The sequence below is a fragment of the Colias philodice genome, chromosome 22 (genome assembly GCF_061535455.1).
Source record: "Colias philodice isolate Cphi_HAF_F1 chromosome 22, ilColPhil1 Martin Lab GWU primary, whole genome shotgun sequence".
NCBI classification, from domain to species: Eukaryota; Metazoa; Arthropoda; class Insecta; order Lepidoptera; family Pieridae; genus Colias; species Colias philodice.
This window is the reverse complement of record NC_143107.1, coordinates 5,061,241-5,070,613: the sequence shown is the minus strand read 5'-3', so window position 1 is coordinate 5,070,613 and position 9,373 is coordinate 5,061,241. Positions and strand designations below refer to the sequence as shown.

The 9,373-nt window shown below is 32.2% G+C and overlaps 1 long non-coding RNA gene across 1 annotated transcript; it reads left to right on the top strand.

Annotated features, from left to right (window-relative positions):
• Positions 1-7,567: 7,567 nt before the first annotated feature.
• Positions 7,568-8,326, top strand: LOC149478430 (uncharacterized). Its single transcript, XR_016317435.1, has 3 exons — positions 7,568-7,749; positions 7,876-7,937; positions 8,012-8,326. It is a non-coding gene; the product is annotated as an uncharacterized LOC149478430 (long non-coding RNA).
• Positions 8,327-9,373: the final 1,047 nt, after the last annotated feature.

Below are 9,373 nucleotides of genomic sequence, written 5' to 3'. Positions count from 1 at the left end.
GATCATGTTATAATGGTTGATGTTTCAGATTTAACATCCATTTTGTATGATACATTCAGATAAAATATTTAATACGTCTTAAAAAGGAAGAAAAAGATTTTGATCCTCAATATTTTTTTACATTTTTCCATGCTATACCGTACAACACAAAGCCTTCACAAAGCCATTCATTTTGGCATATAATTTATGATTTTATATATTTTAATCTATTTAAGCGTTTTTATTGGTTGACCATAAACTACCAATAGTTTTTTATTACTGTGAATTTATCATGTATGCTAATACGTATTATCTCAATTGCAAAAACTATTCAACAAAAGCATAATCGTCCACAATCTAATTCCCATAATTGAATCAAAACAAATTATCCTCTCATTGAATATTGAACCTTAACGCGTAATCAACGAGTATAAATTTAATTGAAGGCTGTGTCTTCCTAAACATGATAATTGCTATTGAAAAATGAACCTTATGTCTGAGGTATAAGAGTGGTTTTTGGGAGTTACACGTTCCCAATACTTCGTTAGAATTCTTGTCACGTTGTATGGTGCAAAAGTTTAACTAGTTGTGTCGTTCTATGTGATTTCGGCAGTTTGCTTTATTCGATAGAAATGGTTATTGGCATTGTCTGTTTGCAAATGGTTTGGATTTATATGTGGTATAGAAATTTTATGTTTTAAATGTAGTGGCTAGGCTATAACTAAGTGGTTATTGAAATATTGACTAGTCTAGTCTAAAGGAATAAGCTTCCTAAGAATAAAAGAGAACCAAGGAAAAAGTAACACATAATATTTATTAAAAACTAGCTGCTTTACTCGGAATGACAGTAAATAATAAATTAAAGATAAATAAATTCAATATGTATTTCAAGATTTATTTCGAGAAAATATCCATATAACTAGAGGTTTTATAGTTCACAAATTTAATTTGATATGCATTTGTATAAATATATTTTGAGATTCGTAAAATACGTATGTACCCGGCTACTTAGGTACTATAGGTTATACATGGTGTTCACAGTTCAAGCATGTCACTGTTCAGTGAATTAGCCGTCAGCTTATCGGATCCAGTTTCACGTGACTGATGTCTTCCGGACACTTAATTATTTGCTACTATGTGGTGTGTGTGGAGATTAGTGATAGCTCTGGCGTTTCCTTTTGATGACTTTAATATCATTACTAAGTGGTAAGATGAATAGGTAAACAGGGAAATTATACATCGAGTAAAGATATAAAAAAATTGAGTTAGTATAAAGACTGTTTGATTCACAGACTATTATTGATGAAAATATTTTAGTAACTCCTCTAATAAATATTTTTTTTGCAATATATGCAATATACATAATATATAAAAATAAGCATAGTAAGTAAAATATGTATGTGTGTCTCTATTTTTGAAAACTATTTATTTTTTATGGATTCCTTGCAGCCATTAAATTATAATTTAAACAATATCAATTACCCCCTCAATAATTATTCTTTAGAAATATGTTTGAATATATTATGTTTTGAGGACACAAAGGTGTTATATTTTGTCATCGTAACATAATAATAATATTATAGCTATAAAAGTATTTTTACGATACAATTATACAGGATGTTCACAATTCAAGAGTCGGTCATCGGACCGCCGTCGCGTGACTGATGCCTTCCGGACACTTAATTATTTTCAGCTATCCGGAGCGGTTCCGGATATCAATTCTTTTTGTTACGGACGAACGGATTTAACTGTTTGGAATTTAGAATTCTATTTGTGCGATGGAATAGGCGGTTTCATTATTTTTAGGGTTATAGATTTTTATGCAATAATTGAACAGTATTTTTGTATAGCTACATTGAGGTAAGTAAATATTAAACTGCTTGTGTCGTAATTGGTTCATATGGTTAATTTCATATTGATATCAAAAAGCCTATACTTATAATGTTTTAAATGTTAACTTTAATTTCGTTATGAATACTGAATAGCTCCTAACAGGAAAGGGAAAAGTTTGTTTGTTTGAATGCGCTAATTTCAGGAAATTATGGTCCGATGTGAAAAATTATTTCAGTGTTTGATAGTCCATTATAGAGGAAGAATACAACAACATGTAACTATGACGTTGTTGAAACTGTGGGGTACAGTTATTTAGTAATGAGAAACCAATAACTATTCCTAACACTGCACTCTCCGTCATACAAATCGTTCACAAACCATTCAGACAGTGTAACCACGCGTTCACAGTTAACACGGATTAGTCCCAAATATGATTTGGCCACAAACCAAATTTTAACTCCCCGTATTCACCACAATAGCAACTAAACTCGCAAAGCGCTATGATATGTCCCGATTTGGCTAATTAATATCCGTAGTTTAATGCCGTTTGTGGTCACCCTATTGTAAATGTTCGTGTTATAATGTAACGCTTGGATTTTATGATCGCTTACGTCAAATATAGGTTAATTTTGTTTGTAATTTCAACGTAGTGGCGTTTAACTTTAATGTGCCATTTAAATTTATAATTTAGGGAATGTTTATATGTTTGTATTCATATGTATGTGAGTCGTATAAGCGTATGAGCAAGATTTCATAGAAAACTTTGAACTAAACATATTTTATTGAGTGGTTAGTAGGTATACTGCCCGCTATCGACATTAGCTATGTGTAAAGATATTTTTGTCAGCTTTTTCTGTTGAAGCAGCTTTCCGATTAAACAAAATTAAGTAATATTTTAGAACCAGTTAAATATGTAATAGGAATAATTAAACAATTTTGAGTTTTATCTTTCAATCTTTAGCGCAAAATATCAGATTCTCTAAACAAATGAATTCCAAAATGGCATAATTTATACCCAATTAACATTTTATTAATAAAAACGAATTCAATGATAGAACGAAATTACAATTCAGCATTCGTCTACAGAAGTCTTAATATCGTTTATTCTTATTGAAAAAAATCAAAATCGTTATGCAAACGAGCCGTCTTATTGAGTCATTTTCGTTTTATTCTTGTAAGGACCCTTTATTGGCGGGTTATTCGATATATTATAAACGTTTTCATAACTTTTGGATATTTTCGTTTTTGAAGTTACCTAAACTTCTTTAGGCGGGTTGAGATTAAAATTTCAAGGTCGCGTCATGGCAATACCGTCACGTCATGGAAAAGGTGAAGATTTTGGTATCTTCGAGTTATGCCAAAAAATTTCACTTATGACAGTGTGCTCGGTACACACCCTCTTTTTTATCTGATAGTTAAAAAAATGAGGTTTGAAAATTACTGCATATCCTGATAAGTAAGTTCTCAGTAATTATATCAGGAGGTCGTGAAACTGGTAAAATTATTAACTCTTTATAGTTTTTTATATTAGCGATTTTATACATGTTAGTTACACAACGACTGCCTTTAAAATTGAACCAAACTTCTCTTGCATTCAATGATACTCTATAATAATAAAGCGATTAAAAATGTAGTAATAAGAAATAGTGAAAAGAAAGTTCCAATATAGTCACTTATATTTGCATGACAAGCCGCAGGATAAAGGTAAACTTTCAGCATGTTATCTGAATGACAACGTAAGTATATATTTCAATTTTATACATAACTAGCAGTCCGCCCCGGCTTCGCCCGTAGTACATATTTCGCAATAAAAGCCTATGTTCTTTCTCAGGTTCTAAAGATTATCTGTTCCAAATTTCATCAAAATCGCTCCAGTAGTTTATGCGTGAAAACCATACATACATATACATAATTACAAACCTTTCCTCTTTATAATATTAGTATAGATACAGTTGTATACCTATAGTATGGAGGAATGTCGATTTTTGTTAATAAATAATTAATAAATCGCTATAAGTAACACCACACTTTCTCTTAATTCAATTCATTTCGCTTATAGCGCAAAATTCAATGTTCCTATCACGACTTCTTTCAATCCGTCTGTTAATCAACTACAATATAAACTCGATACAAAGAGATTTGCTTATTACTGAAACAATTGAGTATTTATTTTTGCTATATAATATCATTTATTAAGAACAATTATTTCATATTTTTGTGATAATTTTATTTCATTACTAGCGGCCCGCCCCGGCTTCGCCCGTGGTACATAATTTTTACGTTTTCTCTACATAAGAACCATCCTCGTATTTCAAGGAATATAATAAAAAAAGAATTATCGAAATCGGTTCAGCCGTTCTCGAGTTTTGCGCTTACCAACACATTTTGCGATTCATTTTTATATATAAGATTTAGCTTTTACTAAATACTAGGTAAGGATTACTTCAGGAAATCGCACGCACATAGCAAACGTTGAAAGAATGTTTGAAATCAGTTCAGTAGTTCCTGCGATTATAGCGTTCAAATAAACAAACACATCTAGTTTTATATGCTAGCCTATAGATAACTTACAATTGCATTTTTGTTGTAGAAAAGCTATTGATTAAGGTAATAGTCAGAAAGGTAGAAAGTCCGATTCATATTTTAATAACTAGCTGCTCCGCGCGGTTTCACCCCCGTGGCTCCACTCCTGTTGCCCGTAGCGTGATGAAATATAGCCTATAACCTTCCTCGATAAATGGGCTATCTAACACCGAAAGAATTTTTTTAATCGGACAAGTAGTTCCCGAGATTAGTGCGTTCAAACAAACAAACAAACAAACTCTTCAGCTTTAGAATATTAGTATAGATTATTAAGGCGTTACCCGGCAATTTCGACTATGTTCAACCTCTATAAAGTCTGGTACAACAATAAGCACAATACCGAAAAAAATATATAAAATAGGATGGTCTTTGATCTTTAATTGCTCGCGAGGACTTTTTTCCAAAGTTAATAGATTTCTAGAAAAAAAATGTGCCGTGGTCATCGATTTTTCCGCAAATACTCTATAAACTTCGTAACCTGCTGACTTAGAGCTCTAAAAATTTTATGTTTAATAAATTATCAGTTACACAACAGTCCCTGACGAGGATTTTTTGTTTCACTGATTGGTATCTTCTTAAATACAAAATGCGAGGAAAAAAGAAGGTGCAGCGGGAGAGGTTTGAGATCCGTCAAGTATGGTCAAGGTTATTAGCGCATGTTTAAGCCTTAATTACTTACCTCAGTGTTGTAGGACGTCAAGAAGATATAGCACTACTTTCTTTGATTTTAATTATTATTGCTTTAATTTCCCATTTCTCATTGAAAAAAACAACAGCAACTAAATTAGAAATATAAACCTTAAGTGCTTCGTACGTGTTAAGTTTCAGTTTTATTTCGCTCTACTTATGGAGAAGTTATATTTTCTTCGATGTACGTTTAATTTTAAAAGCACACACTTTCTTATAGTTTACGATCAATATTGTTTATTTCTTATACATTAACGGTGATACGGAGAAATAAAGTGAATAGCATTGTGCTGTGAATTTTATAATAATAGTTGATTTTTTTGGACAATTGATTGCCAAAATCATGCTTCTCTTTATACGACTAGCTGCGCTCCGCGTCTTCACCCGCATTGCTCCGCTCCTGTTAGTCTTAGCGTGCTCATATTCCTCGATAAATGGGCTATCTAACACCGAAATATTTTTTTCAAATCGGACCAGGAGTTCCTGAGATTAGCGCGTTCAAACAAACAAACAAACTCTTCAGCTTTATAATATTAGTATAGATTTGTCAAAGACCTAATGCGTAGGAAAGGGCTTAATTAAATCTGTTCGCAATATTTTGTCACGTACGAGATACGTGGGAGGCAAGAATTTTGATATGAATAATTTATTATCGTTTTAATATTGCTCGCTACAAGACATAATTTTATCGAAGTTTTTCATGTGATGAATTTTGGCGGGTTGAATTTTTATTAAAATGTTGATTCGTTGTAATGAGATTTGTGGTATGTATTATGAAAATATATGTAAAAAAAGAATCATTGTCATTGTATGTAGGTTATTTAAAAAATTTAGTAGATTCTAAAATCTATCGTGGTTACACTAACTAACTATTCTATCACATATTATAATTATTTAAAACCCCAGAAACTTACCAACAAAACCGTAATCGCCATCAAAGTTTCAAGAACAAAAGATAGACACACACTCCCACTAAAAACTATAATTACAATATTAATGTGTAGGTAATAGGTATGCAGCAAACACTGAAACACAGACTTAATTTATCGATACAGTAGACCCGCGTTACACCGGCCCCTGGCCTATCCGTCGCCCCGTGTAGGTAATCCGTTATGTTTATAATTCCTGAATCCCTATTTTTTTTACAATTTTACGTCGATAAAGCATGATTGAACAGTGAACAACCTGTACAAAAAAACGTGCCACTACTATTGTGCTCTACTCTAAAATCTTTTATATATAAAAATGAATCGCAAAATGTGTTGGTAAGCGCATAACTCGAGAACGGCTGAATCGATTTCGATAATTCTTTTTTTATTATATTCCTTGAAGTACGAGGATGGTTCTTATGTAGAGAAAACGTAAGAATGTACCACGGGCGAAGCCGGGGCGGACCGCTAGTATTGTAATAATTCCAAAATACATAATGAAGTATGATTTGTACCTACTTCTGAAACAGAACTACCTATTACATCTTATCTTATCATTAGGTCAATAATTTATTGAATTACAAGGTACTCTCGCGTAAAAACGTCCGGACTATAGGAGGATCTCTAGGCAACACCCTATAATCCGAAAATTTCGATACTTCGACAGGGCCCTGCAAAACGATTGTCAGAATACCGCGGGTCTACTGTAATTAATTTAACGATACAAGACTTTATAACTTTCATAATTTACACGCATATAAAACACATATAATCAAACTTCTTTTACAATCCATACTAATATTATAAATGCGAAAGTAACTCTGTCTGTCTGTTACTCAAGTCTCAATCACGCCTTAACTACTGAACCAATTTGCATGAAATTTGGTATAGAGATATTTTGATACCCGAGACCTTTCTCGGGTATCAAAATATCTCTATATAAATTAGGATAACATAGGATAGGTTTTATCCCGGAAATCCTACGGGAACGGGTTCTTCTTTGAAAACGCGGGCGAAGCCGCGGGCGGAAAGCTAGTACCATATAATTACCCTTTTTAAGACATCTCTAAATAAATCTTACACGCTCCCAGCCTCCAATCCTGAATGTCAGAAGCGCACCTGCTAATGAAAAGGATTTAGATGACAAGCAATGTCAGGTAAAAGCTATGTTAAGGTGATGAATTAATTTTTCTAACATTTACGGCCCTTTTTAAACCTTCGTAATTTTTATATTATTAAAGTTGTCGTGATGAAAATTCTTGACAAGAAAGTTCAATAGTAACACAATACGTCTACCGTTTAAGAAACATGATTCCATGATATTTTCTCGATAGAAAAAAAATACAAAGTTCTCATTGTTATTTTTTTATAATCTCTGGCATCTTCAAAATAACAAACGTAAAGTTACGACTTTTTGGATATTAACTATAAAATATACAACCTATACGTCTACCGATTTAGAATTTTGAAATATGCGATGGTTTTGAAATAAACAAGAAATACTTGAAATTAGCGCGCGACCAGCCAATATAGCGAGAGCCGCCCTGTACCTTCCTACCCCGATCGCTGCACGAGTCATTCCCGCTACGGCCGTCACACGGGGAACTTGTGTCGCTCGCGCAATCGTAAAAAAGGGTGACAACACGATAAGACAAAATGGGGACAATAAAGAAAATAAGAAGAAGAAACATAAAGGTTGGAGGAAAAAGAATGCTTACAATTGGAACAAATTAATGAAGTAAGTTGGTTTTATTTTAAATTTGATGATAATTGTATTATAGACGATGTTTGATATGTACCCCTGTTTTAAGTACATAACGAATGTGTAAGATATTTTCATTTATAGCATAGATAATCTTTTCAGAAATCCGAAATCCAGAAGGAAAATAAACCCACTGATTGTTCACAATGTGAACCCACTCCTTCGTAAGTACCTTTATTCAGTCAAAAATGTATGTTATCAACGTTCTACTGGTTTTATCGCATGATTCCATTTTTAGCAAAAAGCAACAAAGTGCAAAGAAATAAAAAATCATGGTGAACTTAGTGGAAGTATGGCGGACATAATATGGAACAGGAGCTCATTGGAGTAGTATTATATTTAAAAAAAATACGAAATAATTTCAAGAATTACATTTCTTAGAAGGTGGTAGATAAGTATGTTGTATAAAGAATTTGATGTTGATATTTATTTCATTTATACTTACTACACCTGTGCGGGAAATTGCTTAGTAATAAAACAGGTTTATATTCATATTTACATAGTAATGTGAGTTTTCATTTCGAAAAATTTTGTGTAAGTATATTAAATTGAGTTCCTGGGTCTGTTAGGGTTCCTGGGTCTCGTTCCTGGATCTGGAAACACAATTGGGCCCGGAAGATGGCGCTGCAGTCACTCCTCCTAATGACATGAACCGATTTGGATGAATATTTGTGTGCACATTTCATTTTTGTGGGATGATTGGTTGATTCGCTTTCACATTAGCTAATATTATGTATTTTTGTTGTTAGAAAGTAAACTTAATTTAATGTTTATAATACAATATTATTGGTATAAATAAGCCAGTGTTCGTCTCACATTGCTGTACCTGCCTACCTACCCTACCAGGGCCTAACTTTGTTCTGGCTATTTTATTTTGATTATTTGTAATGAATAATTACAATTATAATAGAGTGCAAAAAATAAATACATGCGTCAATATATTTTGTGTTTTTTTTTAAACAATTTTTTTATTTAAAAAAATATCATTCCGACCGCGGCTTTGCCCGCGTGGAATTAGGTTATATCGTGAATCCTGTTTTATCCCACAGACGTGTTCAGTTCGGATAAAAAGTATCCTATGTGTAAATCCAGGCAATTAGCTATATTTTATCAAAATTGGTAATGTAGTCTTGACGTGATTAAGTAACAACTAACAAAAAAATATACAAATTAACATCCAAAGTTTCGCATCAGTTTTACTGTATTAGTGATACCTTCCACTCTTGACTTTGACTGAGAAGAATTAGGGTTTATAACTTCTTTCAGAAATAGTACCTTTCATTTCTGGGCATGATGTAATATCTACGTCAGCATCAAATTCTATCTAAATCAATTCAGTAGTCCGCGTTATTGAGTACCATTTCATTTTTTCAGAGTAACAATATTTTTTGTTATTTTAAAGATTATTTATAACCTGTATTATTTTGTAATAAAGTAAACATTACGAAATAATAATAATTATTAATAATGTCTAAGTAGTTGTTAAAAAGAAGATTATTTGTTTATAATTATAAGCAAGAAAATAAAACCAATAAATCAACAATTAAATAAATGTATAACAATATTATAACTGTATGACGACTCCATACATGTTTGTCCC